General features: G+C 38.8%; 1 pseudogene; it reads left to right on the top strand.

The window, feature by feature from the left end:
* The first annotated feature begins 493 nt into the window (after positions 1 to 493).
* Positions 494 to 588, top strand: LOC142432876 (U6 spliceosomal RNA; annotated as a pseudogene).
* Positions 589 to 21,048: the final 20,460 nt, after the last annotated feature.

Genomic DNA, 21,048 nt, shown 5'->3' with positions numbered 1-21,048 from the left:
TATTCATCCTCTTATCTTCCCATGTAGGAGGAAGTCATAGAAAGAGATTAATCTTAAGGAAGAAGACTGATTCAGGCTGTTCAGACAGAACTCAAATGGAGTATTCTTGAAAGTAACATAGGAGACACTCATCCCAGAGAGATGTGTAGATACCAATGATGCTTGAATGTCAACTCAGCTCGGGAAGAGGTGTTTGGGACAGTATGTTGAAATGTTCTGAATGTATGTCTATTATTATATAGCCACTGTCTAATGTTTACCTCATGTCAAGTGTTCAAATATGCTTTCATTGTGTATAATTTGAGCCTCACCACAATCGTATAAGGTATCCATCAATATGTTCTTTTGATTATATTCTGCAAGGAGGCAGAAGTTGAGAGATAATCACACATATGTCCGTATTCACACATACACTAAATGGGAAAAAACTATAATAAAACTCAATTAATAGGGATTGTAAAATTAAATATCTAAAATCAAGAAGTTTAAATATGTGCTCGCTTCGGCAGCACATATACTAAAATTGGAATGATACAGAGAAGATTAGCATGAAAAAAAAAGAAGTTTAAGTATATGACTTCCTTTGTTAATTCAAAACTATTTAAAATATTCTAAATACGTATTATCAATGGTCTATTATCTACAGGCGAGAAAGTAGCATCAATGCCATATTAGAGATGATATATGAAACAATATTTTGATGTATTTGTGTGTGCTATCATATAATTAGTTTAGTAAGTTCTATGGGGGTAAGTCAAAATGTATTACTACTAGAGCTGTAGCTGACTCATGCCAAGGTTGATCCCAAACAAAGGTATTTATACGTGTTTTAGCATTATGGCTAAGATAGCTGTAGGCCATTTCTCTCAGTAATACATTTACCTCAGTTTCATTAAAACAAAACCAAAACGAATTCACTAAAAGTCCTTCCATCTAGTCTATTCCAAAACAGAGACCCTCTATTGTGTGTCTGAGACTGTCCGAGTTTGTGAGAGAAGACAGCCTCATCTTTCTCCCTTGCAGCAGTTGGTAGGTTTGCACCTTGCAGTTAGCAGATGAGTGTCTACCCCACATCACCACCGGGGCCCTTTTAGCCTTATAAGGGTGTCCTAAAAAAAAGGCATGAATCAAAATAGTGGCTTCCAAGGGGATCTGTGGGGCCATTTAAATTCAAGGTAAAGACTTCAGCTCAGACTGTTAAGGTGACTGCTATTGGGACAGCAAGGGGGTGATTTTGATCGATTTTCTCAAAGGGTACAGAAAGAACTTGGGGGCTTATTATGAAGAAGGGTTAAAAAATAGAAAACTGTATAGGTGAGGCAAAGGAGAGGAAAGTTGTACAAAGTAATTTTTCCCATGTCATGGAACTATACCTGCTCATTCTTTGACGGTAGCGAGGGTTGCCCTGCAGGAATTTTACTGGGACACCTTACTCTGTCCACCCTCCAGTCCTGACTTTGTTCCTTCAGACTTCTTTTTCTTCTCCAAACTCCAAGAACATTTAAAAAGAAGCACAATTTGGTCCCTGGAGGAAACCCAAACAGCTGTTTTGACTTGGTGTACATCAAAGACCCTGAAATTCTTTGGGGGAAATCCATACACCTTCGGAAGTATATTGATAGAGAGGGAGGATATGTCGAGAAATAATAGCGCGACAGTTTGATATTTTTGTTCAATAGACATTTCTGTGATTTTGTACTAATACTTTTGGACACCCTCTTAAATGCATTGGGTATCTAATATGTAAAACGTTCAATTGGGGAATCATACCTCAAGTGTTGAAAAAGGCTGAGCTGTCTCTTTCCTCACAAAGTAGTTGACACACCATCTGATTCCACACCAGATAGGTGGCACACGAGACCGGGGAACCCTTAGTTCACAGAATAGCAAACAAGGACATCAGGAGGTTCAGATATGAAGAACTGAGAAATGTTGAACAGCGAAAATATACGAAAACTAGATAATAGCTTCATAATCGTGCATGTAGCTTTTCCCAAAGACTTTACGCTTCAACCCCAACACCCCAAAAGTAAGTCTAATGAATTTGATTTTAAAAATAGATTATTTTAGACTTTACTTTTATGCTTTAAAATACTTTAAAAACATTTTATTGAAAATGTGATGAAGGTTTACAAGGCAGATCCATTTTTCCATGCAACAATTAATACACATTTTATTTCATCTGATTGATTACAATCCTCATAATGTAATATCACTTACCCCAATCTTCCCTGGGCTTCCTGTTTCCATTTCTCCTTCCTTCCTAGCCTTTCTGAACTTTGTAAATGATGTCCTTTTGAAGCTTTTAAAAAATGTTCTTTGTTATATAATTAGCATGCAGTAAATGGTACATTTAAAAGGTAGGATGTGATACACTTTGACACATCATTACCATGAGCATTTCCTCACACCCCAAAGACTCCTAAGAACCCTTTGTAACCTTTCCTTCCTACCTCTCCCTGACCCACTGTCAGGTAGTTGTGTTTTCCCATTATAAAACAATTCACGTTTTCTAATATATTTTTACATTCTTTTATTGGAAGCTCTTACATCTCTTATCACAATCCATACACTCCTCCAATGTGTCAAGCATGTTTGCACATATGCTGCCATCATCATTTTCAAAGCATTCTCTTCCCACTTGAGCCCTTGATATCAGCTCCGCTTATATGCTATTTTAAAAATCTGGCTTTATGAACTCAGCACTTTTAATATATCCAATCATGTTCTTTTGCATGGTTTCCATGGAGGAGGTTCCCCTCATGGCAACTGTATGCAGAGTGGAGGCAAACATTACCTAGCCCTGCGCCATTTCCAGGAACATTAGCAAGTTTGAGTGGATCATCGTGGTTACTACATCCTTCCTTCTCAGTGAGGGTCCTACATTGTTGCTAGCTCTCTGTGTTTCCAACCCAGGTGTCCTTTTCTAGTGATATGTCTTTCCTGCTGATATGCCCTCCGCAAACGTGTAGAAGTCTTGCCATCTTTGTTCCTAAGGAATAGTCTGGTTACGTTTCTTTGGGGACTTAGTTGTTTATCCTTTTGGCAATTCACTGTAGACTCTGTGTTCTTTCTCAATGCCACAACTCAAACACATCAATTCTTCTTTTGGTTACATTTCTCATGGTCCAGATTTCACTTGCATAGAGACAACTGGAAAGATGCACCTTTCCATATTTGCATTTTTTTATATTTTGAAGATGTCTTTTGCATTGCAATATCTGTACTTTGTAGATGAGCGTCATTTGAAGGCTGTGTCATTCTCATGATGGAAAACTGGATGATCAGCCTGATTGTCAAAGCAGCTTTGCTAGCAAGCTACTGATCAGTTTCTTTCTGATAAAGCTGACTGACAACAAAAACGGACTGTCTATTTTTATTCCCTTATCCTCTTAGAATAGTTTATTTTTACTTGCAAGCTTTTGCCCACATTGATAATCTCCTTGAAAATGTCTGTGCTGCCTGTCTCCATATAGTTGAATCCAATATATCTTTCAAATATTCTTAAGGAAACATCGAGAGGACAAAATATTTTGAAAGAATATTCTTGGCATTTCTAAAACTGAAAGAGGCGAAGCGTAGTTCAAGACTTGACTTGCAGTGTTGAAGGATTCTATGGGAAAATACTGAATGGCCTAGACAGCATCAGCATCAGATGGAAGGCATACAGTCATTGTACCAAAAAGAAAGAATTAGTGTTCAAAATTTTTAGGAGGTAGTCTATGTTCAAGAACTGATGGCACTGAAGGAAGAATTCCAAACCACATCGAAGATATTGGTGAAAACTAAGATTCTTAGAACTGATAGACTGTCAGTTGAGATATTTCAACAAATGGGGCAGTGCTGTGAGCGCTCCCTTGTCGTGCCAGTACGTTTGGAAGACAGCTACCCGCACAGCTGTCTGGAGAGAGCTACATTTGTGCACATGCGGTGGTCCAACAGAATGTGTGTTGTTTGACAATATTATTAATATCACAAGCAGCTAGAATGTGATGAAAATAAACAACAATTGTAGCAATACGTCGACAGGTAACTACAAGAAACAAATTATATTCAGAAGAAGACATGGCATGAGGCACATTATAACGGCTGTCAGAGGAATTGACTGAAACCAGAGAATATAGAAAGATGTTTACATAGGTTTTATTGACTATGCAAAAGTATTCTATTTTGTGGATCATAACAAATTAGGGATGACATAGTGAAGAATGACTATTCCAGAACCCTTAAATAGCTGGTGCTCAGCATAGACCAACAGCAAGGGGGCAGTGTAAGGATGAGGATGACACAGGCTTGGAGAACAGTTTGCTCTGTAGTTTGCAGAACTTCACTTTGGGTTAGAATGGATTCAGTGGAACCCAACAACAACATGCCATTTAAAGCCTACTTCAATTTGTACTGCCTCTATAAGAATTTCAGTGCCTACCACAAAAATCATTTCTCCCAATGGTTGATAGTATGTATCCAGTCCATCATATTATTTTCCTAAACAATGGTTTTTAAATGAGACAGAGATGGTGACTGACAAACAGTTTCCACTTATTAAATATATACTATGTCCCCTTTTTTATTAGTTACATTGCATATGAACATTATTTTCAATTCTTACACAACTAGACAAAATAAAAACTTTACTTTCTCCATCTAGGAAGTATTTGTGAGTCTGGGAGGCCTTGGAATCTAGGAAGATGTCATATGATGGAGATTTTGCAGTTAGATGCTCTGATGTTATTTTTAATATAATTAAATAGCTTTGAAGACTAGCTTAACGTGCTCCTAGAGAGAGCTTTACCATTTTGAATATGGTCCAAATGATTAAAATATAACATTTCTTACCTGCCCACCAAAATAAACAAAGATATTACTATAAAATGATACATTTTTAATTAAAAACATAAACATGTGAAGCCATTATTTATTGACATATATGCCATATACAATAAAATTCTAAAGGTTCATTATACATGTAACTTGTCCCTGAAGAATGTCCTCATAGCAAAATGACAATTTTGGGGATTCTGGAGAGGCTCAAATCATGTTTCTTTTCAATATTCTTTGAATATTGAAAAAAATGTCCAAAGTAGATGAAGGGTGAGTGGGTAAGGTTTTCCAAAAAAAAATTCTCAGATAAGTAGCTTTTTATTTGATATATATTTATATATATGCATTCTTAGTAGATAATAAATTAAATTTGATAATTTAGCTATTCTAAAAAAACACAGAAAAAATAAGCAAGACTCATGAACAGCACTTAAATAGTCTTGGTTAACACAGAAGAATGATAATCTATGTGAATTTTAAAATTCATATTGTGCACAATTTCAGGAGGTAACATAAACTATATATACTCGTGTATAAGCCTAGTTTTTCCAACATATTTTTAATGCAGTTTTGTGGTAAAATTAGGTGCCCCTGCTGATATTTGGGTCTGCATAATCTCAAGTGCATGGTAAGAAAGAACCAATGGTGCTGGATGAAGTCAAAGTTAAACTGAAAACTTTAGGCTAAAACAAGGCTCAAGGAACTGATAAATACCAATCGAAATGTTTCTCCAAGCTGATGAAGCACTAGTAGTACGTATTCATCTGTGCCAGGAAATGTGGAAACCAGCTACTCGATCCATATTTGTGCCCATTCTAAAAAAAGGGCACATATTGTAGAACAATGTCATTGATATTAAATGCAAGTAAAAGTTTGCTCAATGTCATCCAACAACAGTTGTAGCAATACATTTCTAGGGAGCTGCCAGAGGTTCATGCCAGATTCAAGAGTATGTGGCTTGAGGGATATTATTGCTTACATCAGATCAGATACATCTTGGCTGAAAGCAGAGAATACCAAAATGGTGTTTACTTGTATTTTATTGGTTATGCCACGGTATTCAACTGTATGAATAATAACACACTTTTGATAGTCTTATGATGAATGGGAACTCCAGAATACTTCATTGTGCTCCTGGGGAACCTGGACATGGATCAGAGGGAAGTTGGGAGAACAGGACAAGGGACTACTGCATGGTTTAAAATCAGGAAAGCTGTGTGTCCTCTTTCCTGGGGTTGGATCCTCTCACCATACTCATTCAAACTGTGTGCCGAGCAAATCATCAGAAAAGCAGAATTATATGAAGAAGCAAGTGTCATCCGGTGGAAAGCTTATTAACCTGTGATATGCAGGGGACAAAACCTTGCTTTCTGAAAGCGAGGAGGACTTTGAGCACTTGAAGAAGATGAAGGACTGCAGCTTTCAGTGTGGCTTACAATCCAATGTGAAGAAAACCAATATTCTCATTACTGAACCAATAAGTAACATCATGATAAACAGAGAAAAGATTGAAATTGTGAAGGACTGTGTTCTGCTTGCATTCACAAGCAAAGCTCACGGAACCAGCAGTCAAGAGATCAAATGGCACATTTTATTGGGTAAATCTACTCAGAAGATCTCTTTAGAATGTTGAAAAGCAAGGATGTCACTTTGAAGACTAAGGTGTGCCTGATCCAAGCCGGAGTATTTGCTATTGCGTCATGTGCATGTGAAAGTGGGACGTTGATTAAGGAAGACTAAAGAAGAATTGATGCATTTGAATTGTGATGCTGGAGAAGCACCGTAGACTGCTAAAGGACACATTTATCTGCCTTAGAAGAAGGATGGTCTAAGAGCTCTTTAGAGATAAGGACGGAAAGATTTCATCAGACATACTTTGAACAGGCTCTCAGGAGAGACCAGACCCTGGGGAAGGGCATTGTGCTTGGTTAAGCAGAGGCACTGGGAAAAAGACACAGGCCCTCAAAGAGATGGATTGACTCCGTGGCCGGAAATTGGTGGACACAGCAGAAGAACAATTGTGAGACTGGCACAGGCCTGGGCAGAGTTTTGTTCTTGTGTTCATAGGTCACCATAGGATGGAACCAACTTGTCGGCACCTGCCAACAATTATTTTCAGCATTAACCTCAACTCTGAAATTATATGTTATATAAACACATATCCATGTGAATTTATTTATTTGATAATTGTATAACCCAAGACAAAAACCACTGCCATCAAGTTGATTCTAGTGCATAGAGACCCTATCTGTACTGTTTCCAAAGCTGTGAAGCTTTACAGAAACAGAGGGTCTCATCATTTTCACAAGAAATCTCTGGTAAGTTTTCACCTTAAAGTTAGCAGGCCAAGGCTTACTCAACAGCATCACCTCATTCCTTAAGGACTTTTCATCAACAATTGATTCAAGTGTCTTAGGGTCAAAGAACTGTTTTATTTGTTTAATAATTTTCTTCAACCTTACAGTGATTATATTTTACAAATGCTGTTATTCAAAATGATTGCCTGCAGAACATAAGTAGGAAACTTTCATGGCTCCACTATACGATATTCTGATAAAGTCATCTTGGATGGCACCCCTGGAATTGTATATTTAGCAATTCCCCGGTAATTCTAAGGAGTTGATCAATTCCTAGGTAGTCATCCTTTCATTCTCAATATTCACCCGAGAATAGAAAACATTTTGCATTGACAAACCCAAACCATATTTACCACCAATGAGTTCCTGCCAACTCATAGACGTTTATGTAGGGTTTCGAAGAGAGTAAACCCTGACTGGGGCAGTCAGCTGCGTCTTTCTCCCTGGAGCAGTGTGCTGGGTATGAATGTCTGACCATGCAGCTAGCAGCCTGGCCCGTAGGTCACAGCACCACAAAGGCCCCTTACCAATAATCAAAGAAACATATCATTCAACGTTAGCTCACAGAAGATAGTTTCATATAATTTATTAAATTTATGATTATAGAAATCTCATTTTTGCATATTTGGATTTCCCATTTTCTAATAGTCTATCTTTCAAAGGCAGGTGCTGTCCAGTATTTTTTTAAAGATGTATTTTGTAAAAGAAACTTTAAGGGGAAATAATTCAAGTAAGGTGTATTTTCAAGTGGGAAAAATATTAACGTTTAAGTTGATACAGTATAGCTCTAGATACGGGACCAAGTCTCCTCTACAACCTATAGCCGATACCCTAAATGGTCTTGTAATCGACCTTCAATGATGAGAGGTACTATTTTTGGAGAATCTACTATGTGCAATCATTGTAGAGACATCGTGGAGCATCACACACAGAGAAGAGAGAGAGAAAACCTTTGACTTACCTAACCTGGGTTGAAAGCTATGCTGCAATGAATAACTATGAGGACATGATTCATGTCTTGCCGTGTTTCCTACTATGTAAGACGTAGACGCAAAGTCCTTCATTATGAATGGTTCTCCCCACCTGATGTGCCCATTGACCTTTGACAAAAGTGCAGCAACTCAATGGAGTAGAGACATCTATTCAACACACCGTTCTACAGCAGTAGGCTACCCATAGGTAAAACAGAACAGAACAAAGAACCCTCTCAACCCAAACTTCACCCTTGCTGCCAGAATTAACTCAGAATGCATCATGGGTCCAAATGCAAAATGATCAGAAAAAGCAAACAAACAAACAAACAAAAACCTAAATAAAACTAAGGCTAATTGAAGACTGTCCGGCTTGAAAATAAATCCTTAAAACAATACATGGTAAATGATAAACTGGATCATATACGTATTAAAAAGATTTGCTTTGTAAAACTAAGGGCCTGTTCAGAGTATAGAAAATAAAGGTATAGACTAAGAGAGAATATTTATAAACCACGCATCTAAGAAAAAGTTTTAGAGTATATGAAAATCTCCCAAATATCAACAGTAAAAGCCAACATTTTCATCAACAGAAATAAGGAAACCCATAAACAGTACAATTTGACTATGGGAAAAGCAACAACAAAAACCAGGCTAGTCACTCCACCGAGGAGGGTCCATGCCTGTCAATTAAGCACCTGAAAGCACGTCTAGCATCATGAGCCATCAGAGCAGCGCAGACTAAAGCAATGGGATGTCACTGCAGATCTCAGAACGACTGTGTCAAAGAACCAGAGGCTGCTGTGGATGTGGAGAAACTGGATTCTTCATGCATCGTTGGTGGGAAAGGAAAGCAACACAGTAACTCTGGAAAATAATTGCTTCCTGTAAACTTAAGCATGCAACTTGAATTGCAAGCGAGCAATTGCAACTCTTTGGGTTCTATGCCACAGGAACAAAATCTTGTGTTCACACAAAGCCTCGACATGCATGCTTATAACAGCTTTATTTTCAATTGCCAGCAATTAGAAATGACCTCAATGCCCTTTAATGCGTGACTCACTAAATATAATATGGCACACTCATACCTTGGAATACTTCTCAACTATAAAAAGGAACAAGCTACTGATAAACACAATAATTTGTATAAAGCTCAAGGGGATTAAGCTTCTTGGAAAAAGCCAATTCCAAAGGTTGCATAGTATATGATTTCATTTATCAAACCTTTTGAAATGACAAACCTATAGGTAAAAGGAACAGTTAAAGGGTGTGTTAGTCTGGGTAGATTAGAGAAACAAATTCATGGACACCGATAGGTATATAAGAAAGAGCACTATATACGAGAGCAACAGACTATTGAGAAAACATCCCAGCCCAGTCCAGATCAAGTTCATAAGTCCTATATTAGCCCATATGTCTGATACTAAGTTATAAAGCCCTCTTCAGACTCACGAAAGGCATGCAATGATGTCGAATACAGAAAGATCACAGGCCAATGGGTGGAAAGTTTTGTGGATCCAGTGGTGTTGTAGCATCTAAGCACTGGCAGGGGTCTCCATATGGTTCCTCTGTCTCAGCGCACTGATGTAGTTCCATGTGTCTTATCATCTGCAATGACTCCCAAGGAGTAAGCATATGTCACGCCTCCAGTCCTCCAGCGAGCTCTTTATTTCCTTAGCACCTCCAAAGGAGGTCATCAAGCTGTGACCTGATGGACAGGCTAAACTCCACCCCTTCACTCTTAATAGTCTCAAGTTGACAACAGATGATGTAACTACCACAAATGGCTTCACTGAAATATGCCACTGAAGGTGGCATTAGGAGAGGTGAGGGTGACTAAAAAAGGGGGAGAGCAAGGGATCCTAGCATTGGTGGAAAGGGATTTTCTATCAATTGTGTATTTCAATATCCTGGTTGTGATATACTGATTCATTTTGCAAGATGCCACTTGAGAAAATTTAGTAAAAGGTACACAGAAGTTCTCAGTATTATGTTTCATAATCATGCATGTAAATTGAGATTTATCTCAAAAATTTTAAAATGCTTATATAAAGAAGAAAAGTGATTGGTGTGTGCTGTAGAGAACAACAAATAAAAATGGTTTGAAATCAAAATATAATGCATAGTTAAATAATATTTTTTCAGACAGGCATTGTCATTTTTACCATGTAATCGTATATTTTGAAAATATTATTTTAAGAAGTATGCCTGGAGTAAGATAAATACAATTTGAAAAGATGAATAAACATTAGAAGTACAAAGAAAAGAAAACCTAGACAAAGAAAAAAAAATCCCTTGAATGAATTAACTGAATTGTTTTAGAGAAGCTTTTCAAACACAGACACACGTAAATGCACACACACACACACACACACTCACACAAACTATAAAATAAATAAGCTTTAATAATGGTAGTATATATTATATGTGCTCTAGGCAAATGTGTATCTGTCCCTATATATAAAAATATATATGCACACATGTACCTATATACTTAGGTCTTCTTATATATTCCTGGAAAAGAAAAATGTGTGTAACCTATTATTTTTGTATCAAAATATAGCATTAAAATATTTTCATATAGTGAATATTAAAATAAGAGAAACAATTACTTTTGGCATGTATAAACATTGGGCATCATGGGTTTAGAAACAAAAATTTATAATGTCTTCTTGTTTGGAATGTTGATTTCCAAAATTCAGAGAAAATATCAGGATTAGTGTAGTGGTTACTCAACTGTGCTACATCTGCAGGGTCGGCAGTTCGAAATCACCTGCAGCTCCGATGGATAAAGATGACTTTCTACTCCCACAAGCAGTTTACAGTCGTGGAAACCGACAGGGGGTCACTAGGAGTCAGCATCGACTCGATGGCAGTGTGTTATTTTAGATTGCAGCAAGGATAAGTGTCATAAACTATGATGTTTCAAAACAATCATGTAATTGACAGAGAGAGAAAAGTGAACAAGGGAAATCTGGTGAAAAGATGTGGTAATCATATATAGGGAGATGGTACATATTAACTAGCATTGATAGGAACCATCGTGGTGATGCCAGGGAGACTGATAATTGCAAGGAGAGTGGTACAAGCTCACCAGCATCTCCTTGGTAGAAAGAAGAGGCTGTCATCCCGTCAAGATTTACAGTCTTGGAAACCCCATGTACGTTTGTATGAGTAGGAATCAATGTGATGGCCATGGCTTTGTTGGCATAGTTGATTAAAAAAAAGTAGTAACATTTCAACCCTGACATTGTTTGGACGTTCCATACATTAGAAATGAAACTGATATGGCGATTCTAAGGAGACCTAAATCCATCATCCTTCATCATATGCAGTTCAGTATAACAAGAGACAGTGGAAAATAATATTCCTTTATAATCATATTGAAACCACCAGAGAATTAAAACTGAAAGGGTAAAAATGAGTCCTCTCTGAGGGTAAGTCTGGACTTGGTGGCAATTAAGGAACTTTTTCACTTGGCCTCTTCCTCACTAATCGAATATTAATTTCCCTTTGTAGACATCATATAACATTTTAATCTGGAAGCACGTTAACACTGATAAAGTTTCTAGCAAGTTGTATGGTGTAAGAGTATCATCTTTAAAAAGCCAAAAAACGAACGATGAGAAAGATAAGAGAGGTAGGACAGTCGGCATAGCAAAACCTTAGTTCTAAAGGGAACGTCCCTATAGCCTCAAGCACATCGCATGAATCTGAGAAAGAAGGAGGAGGGATTAAGTGGAAAATGACTACAGGGGTTAAGGGATTCCAGTTCTGATTCGTCTAGGTTCCAAGTATTTTCATCCCTCTTGGATTCAGCATTTTCATATAAAAATAATGGTACAGGGTTAGAATGTCTTCCCCTAAAATAATATTTTTAAAAGACTGTTAATAAAAAGAATAGAGCAAAGTCCCAAAGATGAAGGGACAAGAGAAGCCTACAGTGGCATCCTCAGCTCTCTAGGCTTCAGGACCCACCTCCATTTCCCTGAAATGTGGAACCTAACCGAAACAGAAGGCTGTGCCTCCCATCCCTGCCCAGCATGGGACCCCTGGAATGGGCAAGCTTGGCTCGATTCTCTTCCTTGGGTTGCACCAGATACTTTCAACTTGATGCTCTCCCTGTCAAAGCCTCCTTCCAGCACTTCTTTTCACTGGAAAGAAACTGCATCTTCATTTTGAGCTGTTTATGCTCAACCTCATTCTCCTCTAGTTTAGCTTTTGAAACCATTACCTGCCAATAATGGAGCCCCTGGATAATGCGAATGGTAACCTACTCCACTGGAGGTCCTCGTTGGAAACCCATGGAGCACAGTTCTACTCGGACACACACAGGGATGCCGTGGATGAGAATCTACTGGAGAGCAAGCAAGTGGCCTTGAAATACACCTTTGGCCTTGCTACATCCCTCTCAGCATCTGATTCTGGAAGGAACTAGATTTCATCAGTGGCCCCAGGTACTCACTCAGATTGAATAGTTCCATATACTTCGGGACATCTATGTATATATGTGTGTGTATACACCTGTGTATGATAAATATGCGTGCATATATTTCTTTAGGTTTTTGTATTCATTGCTTTCATCCTTATTCTCATTTACTATTCCAAATTCACACCCATAGGCAGTCATTCGGACTGTATTTTGTACATATTCTTGTAATGAGCTGTGTTTAAGAGAACCAGTGCTTTTTTTAAGGAAGTGAAAGAATTTCAATAACTCACTCTCATGAAACGGATCTTAGAGTGAAAATGATATTTCACCAGCTTAATAAACAACAGTTGCCTCAAAGAAAAGAATAGAAATAATAGAAAAGTGGGTCTTCACGTTTTACAAAAGTTAGCCAGGTGCTTTGACTATTATTAAATATGTGTGGTTTCATCTTCTTTTGCACTTCCTTCCCATCTCATTTTAGACGACTCCCTAGAAAATTCTGAACATTCTGTGCTCTTCTCAGTAATACAGTTAGTACTTTGACCTACTGCAAAACTTTCTGAATTTTCCTGTTTCATTTCAAGACTGCTGTTAATTGAATCAGATCTTGAATTTCACTCTGAATGAAGACGACTTTGTTGGGAGTTCTGCTTCGTGCTTGATAAGAAGAGAGACTGCTGGTTTTCAGCTTTTATTATAACCTATTTTTTTTCTGTCAAAATGTCCTTTAATGCAGACTGTTTTTAATCTCTTTAAATTAATGAATCTCGTTAAATGGCTCTTAAGGAAATCATTTTGATAATGGTTGACAGATTTTTGGCCCCAGATGGATAGTTTAAGATAGTTTCTTTTTTGAAGGAAAAAAAAATATTCCCAACTTGCATTATAGTGTGTCTTTAATGAACGCTTTCAAATGTTCATTTTCTGGTCTGTGACCATAGAGGGATTGAGTTGCTGAGGGGTAGGGGTCAGGGTGGGGTGGGGAGTAGGACCAACCTAGATTACACATCAAAGAACAAGACCTCAAGACCTAGGGTTTTAGAAATTCTTATACTTGGGCTCTATAGCACTCTTTCATCAACTTTGTTTCATGTCTTGTATTTTGGGTTGTTATCGTTAATTTAGTGACCAGTTGCTTTTTGGTAAAACTTTCCCAGCAACATCCACGAAGATCCTCATGATGCCTCCCCAGGTTGTCTTTGATTATAACATGTGACTGCATTTAGTACTGAAGACTAAATATAGTGTTTAGTATAAAGGCTATATATTGTATCACCTGCTTTTTATTTGTTGGTTTCAACCATAAATAGTCTATCTTATTATAAGTCTAAGAGCATGCTACATTATGCCGTCATACCTACAGATAAGCAGCACAGGTGTGAGGGTGAGTTAGTACTTGAATAATTTGACCACATGTATTCAATCAATGACAGGTTCCTATAGAACATTCACAGTTTTGAATGGTGTAGTCTCCAACTACATTTTACTTTGCCTTCAAAGTACCTCCCTTCAAAAATATATGTGAATGTCACACCATATAACCACAGTAGATGAAAACAGTATGATTATTCAAGCAAACAACTCAAAAAGACACAAGGCATAACTTTTCAATATAAATCCCCAATGTTAAGGCATTACATAATTTAGGCATTATAGGTCAGCTCACAAAAGGGGAAGTGTTATAAAAAACTTAAAAAGTCACTGACATTGAGTTGATTCTGACTCATAGTTATGCAATGGCACAGAATAGAACTGTTCTTTTAGGTTTCTGAAACTGTGAATCTTTGAGATAGCAGAAGGACTCATGACGAATCTGAGTGGCTTTGAACTACAAACCTTTTGATTAAAAACCCAAGGATTCTAACCTTGTGATTAAAAACCATTTATACCACCTGAGTTCCTGTTATAAGTGAAATCAGAAAGACAGACAGATCTAACAATGCAAAATGATGAAGTAGGTAGAAAATAATCTGTATGTTCCACAGGGTTAATTGCCACATCTTTCACTCATATTTTTCCCTAGAAGGCAGAAGCCATCGAACAAATTATATTTGTTTGAACGGAGTAAGAGACTGAATGAATGAAAGAAAGAGAGCAAGATGCTTTAGAGATCAGAGAGAATGATTTTCTAAGGGGTATGTGTGTGTGTGTGTGTGTATGTGTGTGTGCATAAGTGTTCATATGTGCACTCATACACACACAGAATCAATTTGTAGCATCCTTCATGAAAGGCATTGGAGCTCAGAAAATAGTAAGTGGACAAGCATTTCGGGCTGCTAGGTTTTATAACAGACATCATAGAACACCTCTCTGGACCCACGAAGGAGGGATGCCTGCTACTCCCTACCCCTAACCTGATAAAACATATAAAAATCCCATACTAGACAGATAAGTATGAGGCCATAACAGAAAAGGTAAAAATTTGTATTCCTTATCATTTTAATGATATTGCTCATGCCTAGGAGTTTGGATCTCCAGCTCAACAATTATTTAAATCTTTATGATCTCACAATCTTTGGGATTCATAAGAAGAATAAGGAAAATCAGGCCCTGCTGGGCATTTCATTCTGTCACATTTCATATCCAATGGGAGATTTATTCCAGGTTTCCCAGACCTGGGATGGAAGAAATGATTGATGCCTGGAATTAATTGGGAAAGTATTGGCTGCTTGTTGGTGTTTTGATGCAAGGTGGAATGGTTCATTGGGTTTAGGACACAGTTTGGGTTTTAAAAGTCAAATGTCAGAGCTAAGAGAGAGAGACCGCCTGTGAAGATGGGAATATGGATATATGAGCAGAATCAAGCCAAAGATGACACATAGTATTTTCACATAATGTCCCTAGTTACGTGCATTAATTGGTCCTCTAAGTGACAGGTGGTAAGTCAAATTGGAAAATCCCTCCTGCTGATGATTGAATTTTTAACAGAAGGACATAGATTTTCCCCCAAGAAATCATAATCCACTAATTCTGCACCTCAGAGAAAATTAAACAGTAATAATTCCAGATCCAGTTTTATGATTCATTTAAAAAAGGAGATGCCGGACAGGGCAAGATATGACAAAATAATGATTTATAAATTATCAAGGGCTCATGAGGAAGGAGGGTAGTGGGGATTGAGGGGAATAAAGAGGACCTGATGCAAAGGGCTTAAGTGGAGAGCAAGTACTTTGAGAATGATGAGGGCAAAGAATGTACAGATGTGCTTGATACAATTGATGTATGTATGGATTATGCATGAGTCCCTAATAAAATGTTTAAAAAAAAACCAACGGAATGTTACTGTCAAGTCCTTTTCGAGACATTGCGATCCCGCCTTACAGGACAGAGGACAGCTGCCTGGTAGGGCTCCCACGACTGCATTTTCACGGAAGCAGACGGCCTCCTCTTTTTCCCTTGGAGCAACTGGTGGGTTTGAACCCCCAGCCTTTTGTTAGCAGCTGAACACTTAATCAGTGCACTGCCGGGGTTCCTGTTCTTCATCGGAGACCTTTCCAGTCATGCACACTCGGTACTTGAGAAAGAAATTGCCACAGCCTCACAGCGATGATTCTATTTGTGGAAAGGAAAAAAGGCAAATCTTATCTGTCCTTTTGAGTTTTCACAATATAAGTGCCCATGCTCATTTTATTTTATTCTTTCCCTTTACCCCGGGTGATAGATTATCAGGAAACTGCTAGAAATCCTAGGATTTTAAATAATACATTCATGGGCTAGTCAATAAGGCACACATGAAATTTAAAGAGGCAGTTGCTTGTGGGAAGGGAGGATCTGGGTGGCTTGGGGAGAGGGAGCACTGCGACGCGCCATTGCCAGGAAACGGTTTATCATCCAAGGCCAGACTGGGGCTCGAGCGGTGCAGGCTTCACTCGGGTAGTATGCTGCATTCACTACTTTCTCCAGTCTCGACAAAATCAGTTTTTAAGGGGGAAGGCACCACAACCTTATTCGATGAAGAGGATTGATAAGAAAGGTTGTAGAAAACATGCATTTAGTCATCTTTTTTATGAAGATGTTTATCCAAATGTGTCTGCTGGTGCCCGAACTATTTTTAAATTTTCTTTATATATGGTAAACCTCCTCATCCCAAAGGCCTTCTGCAAAGGTCTAGAGAGTCAATCTTTATCTTTCCGATGGAGGGTCAGGAAATGATCATGATGGGGTCGAATTGTGCTTTTCTCTGCTTATGTTTGTGCTAGAGAGCCAAGAATGCTTTCTACATTCGGAAATAATTACATTTGTAAATGGGACATGTTGCTGCTATTGTGAGCCATGGGGTCAACCCATCTCATAGAAACCGTGTAGGACAGAGTGGAACTTCCCATTAGGGCTCCTCAGGCTGTCACCCCAGAGAAGCAGAGCACCGCTCTTTTGTCCTGCAGATCTGCTGGCGGGCCAGAGCCACCAGCCTTTTGCTAGCACGTCACCAGGGCTCCTTTGTTCCAACATCCCACACTCACTGCCATCAGTCAACTCCAACTCACAGTGAGTCTATAGGGGGTTCCTACGACTGCACATCTGTGAGGGAGCAGACAGCCTCATCTCATTTCTTCATACATAATATCCTCTAATTTGGCTCTTGGGTCCATTTTATTTTTTAAAAAGTTGTCCATTTCCGATCTAAGCCATGATCCTTTGCATTTACATTCACAGCTAACATATACATAGGCCCAGATATCACAAGGACGTGACAATGAAAATTGTCTTGTGAGGTGCTCTTCTTTTTGGCCCTCAATTGGTCTTTGGACTACCTTTCCAATTGGACTAATTATGCTTTGCCATGGGACACATACATATGTGGAATAATGTTTTCGTTTCTTCTCACAGTGGTATGGACATATGAAAGTACAGACTCGCAGAACTTGAAATCTAAGAGTCGTCACATAATTTTGTATCCTTTGCTTTAGGATCAGATAAAGCATAAACCCACCCTACTAATCCACGCTTTCTTTTAGATTATATGAATGACTTCATACCTGAGGAACAAAAGAGAAGAGAAAAAAGAGCCGTTCTTTCAATAAACCAGGAATCCCATGTCCAGAAATGATTATAGAGTTACCTGTACGTGGTTAATAGTCAGTTAAAAACAACATCAGAACTAAGACTAGAGCATCATTAAATGGTAAGCATCCCCATTTGGCCACTAGGTGCCCATCATGCCTACCTAAGCACGAATACACCCACAAACACACCCACACCCTTGAGTCTGTTTGAATGCGTAGCAGTCCCATTTCGGATTTTCAAGGCTCTACATCTTTGTGGGAGCAGATGGCTTCATCCTTCTTAGAATAAGTGGGTTTGAACTTCCAGCCTTGCGGTAGTGAGTAGTTCAACACTTACCCCTGACCCCCCCCCCCCCACCACCACTACCACCAGAGCTCCTTGTATGCAAAGGGCCAAGAAAAACACCCAGTGCATGGCTACATACACATCTGGGTTGGTCATTCTTGGCCTGACATTTGGGCTGTTATTTACGTATTTACCCTTTTGTTGTTTCTTTGTTGAATTTGGTTTGGTTTTTGGATTAGTCGAATTTCAGTGGTTCACACCTACTAACTCATCCCAGGAAAACTGAGGTAGCCCACTGCTTCTATAAAGTTATATAGCCTGGAAAACCCCATGCAACTGTTCCACGCTGCTCTACGAAGTGAGCGTGGCTCAGAATTAACCCAGTGATGGCGGGCTTGGTGTCTTTGGGCTTCGGGAGGTGCACACGCATGTGAAAGAAAGTATCTGCAGTGCCTGAGCAAGGAGCGCAGGACCATCTGGTCGAAATCCTCTTGAAACACCACTATACTGAGGCATTATCTTGCTAAAATAAGGTTTGTTGCTGCTGTTGTTGAAAATACACAAGGACCACAACCCTTCGTAGTAAAAGGTATTTCTTGGGTGGTAAGCAAAATGTTGGTGGTTAGAAACCACCAATCACCGCATAAGAACAAGAAGAGGCTTTCTGCTTCTGCTAAGATTTATTGCCTTTGAAATCCTTTGTGGTTGGTGCAGGCAAAGCAAGGCTGGTGCTACCAAGTCTGACTTAATGATGAATGCCTGCCTTACTGAGGGCAACCCACCGAATTCCTCTCAGGCATGACCTGAACCTTTGCGGTCCAGAAAATTGGGTCTGATCGCCTCGACTGTAAGAAGATAATAAAACACCACATAGGAAATGCCGAACGGATTTTGTGTCATTTCACCTAAATAGATGCTTTAATTTCCCCTGCTATTAAAAGGCAAGAATAAATGCTGATGAGCTATAGGTAGAATTTGTATGAGTGTGTGTATGTGTGTGTCTTCAAGTGTCTTACTAACAGCCATCATTAAAAAGATAGGCCCAGGCACGTGCTGCTTTTGCTGTGCTTTATTCCATCAAATCTTCACACCACTCACAGAAAACTGTTACTAACAATTTTATGTATAAAATGGGGCTAACACTAACCATCTCAAACTCCCAACCATGTGTCGATAGGGACGCATAGTGATCCTACAGGAACTGCACCTGTGAGTTTCTGAGTGTAACTCTTCACAGGTATAGAAAGCCCCTTCTGGTTTATACCTGCTGACTTTCTGTCAGCAGCCCAAAACACAACCACTGTGCCACCAGAGCACCACGCCTAAGCATCAGAGAGAGAACATTGCCTGTCAAGGTTATCAACTATTTATTAGCAAAGTCAGGACTCACATTAAGATCGAAGCTGGTAAAGCTTTATGTTATTTCAATATAAACTGTTTTATTTAGAGTGATAAGTGCCCCTCTTAGAAAATCCAGAAGCTGCAGGGAAAAGTGAGAAAATAAAAATAGTTTTAATTCACCATTCAGACATCAATTTGTGGTGTATATTTCAAGTTATTTTTCACATTCCACCTTTACTTTCTTAACCATTTCCCATTTATTTAATCTGTAATATTGAAGCAAAAGCAATTCTTTTAAGCACAGCTTCAAATCCCTGCGATTTTTATACCTCGAGTCATTTTGCTTTCCATTTTCCATTTCCTTAATGGATTAAAAAAAGAGAGAGAGAATGTGTCTACACAGAACAATAGGCAGATTTCCATGAACAGCTCAATTTCTCCTGAACCACTCTCTGCACTGGATTTCTATGTATGTGACACGGAATCCCACCCCTTTCCCATTTCATTTTAATGTCTACCAAAAGGAAGGCTCACATTATTGGCCCCGGGAACATTTATGTTGATGAGACCAAAAGGTAAGGTGGAGGCTTTGGGCTTAGAAAAGGTATCACACTGGTGTACAATAAAGTCAATTTAGTGAAGATAATACTGTTGACTAACTTAGAAACCATAGGATGTTATAAATCCAGATGCCAGCAGCTAATAGAATGACATTAAGTAGTGTCAACCACTAGTCAGTCACTTCCACTTTACATGTTCAGTCCTTCTGTTTGGCAGTTGGTGGTGGTATTTTTCCTCCAGTATCCTCCTGACTAGTGCACTGACAGAAAGATTAGCAAGTTGCATAATTGCATTAGGATAACAAGTCAGTTCTGGGAGCAGCTGATACGCTGACAGTATTTTTAGAATAATTTGAAAGAGCTGCCATTACTGTCTGGTGGAGAACTGTCTTCATTTGTCAGAAGGGACAGAGAGAAATGAGTTGATCCTCAATTTTCCAAATTACAGAGTACTTGAAAGATGGGCACGAAGAAGCAAGAAGTAGATCAAGTGGGCAGAAAAATACAGACATCACTAGCACCTTTCCCAGTGATTTATTTTTTATTTTTATAAGTCATGGAAAAGATATTCAGTATTTCACATTTGGCATTCATTTCTTCTGCTCCCATGCCCCCCTGGCTTCCATTCCTCTTCCTTCTCCCTTTCCTAGTGCCCACATGAGTGTGCAACACACACACACACTCTCTCTCTCTCACACACACAGACACCCATGCAAACACATGCACAGAGACCCAGCCTAGACTGCAGAAAGATTTTTCCTTCAAAATGTGCACACATTATGCATGTTGACACCCTAACTTCAGAATGCATCTCTCTGACCCATTTGTACTTCCCCACTTTTCTGAGCCTCAATTTCTCCATCTGTAAAATAAGGATGAAACTGCCATCCTACCAGGATGGTTATAACATTGTGAAATAGGTTGAAGCTCTTGAATTAAAAATGCTAAGAAGCCATAGCGTACTCCCATAAGCAAGAAGATAGGAATCTTTGTCTGGGAAAATGGAATGGTCCCACCATCAGGATGTTACAGAAATGTCTGAGCTTTCAGGGCAGTTGTAACTAATGCCTAGGATTGGGCATCATTCTCCTTATTTCTGCATGTGTTTATGGACCTAATCGCCTCTGTGCAGTTGCACAAACTCTTCAGAAAATGAACTTTAAGATCTTAACAGGTCAGTACAGACCACAATGAAGTATCCATACACAAAAAGCAGACATTGACCCGGGTCCTTCGGCCACCCTTCTCTTGTCCCTCTCACGATCCATCCCTAGCCC

Source organism: Tenrec ecaudatus, chromosome 18, assembly GCF_050624435.1.
Source record: "Tenrec ecaudatus isolate mTenEca1 chromosome 18, mTenEca1.hap1, whole genome shotgun sequence".
Lineage (NCBI taxonomy): Eukaryota > Metazoa > Chordata > Mammalia > Afrosoricida > Tenrecidae > Tenrec > Tenrec ecaudatus.
Note: the sequence above shows the minus strand (reverse complement) of the source record. Positions and strands in the feature narration are given on the sequence as shown.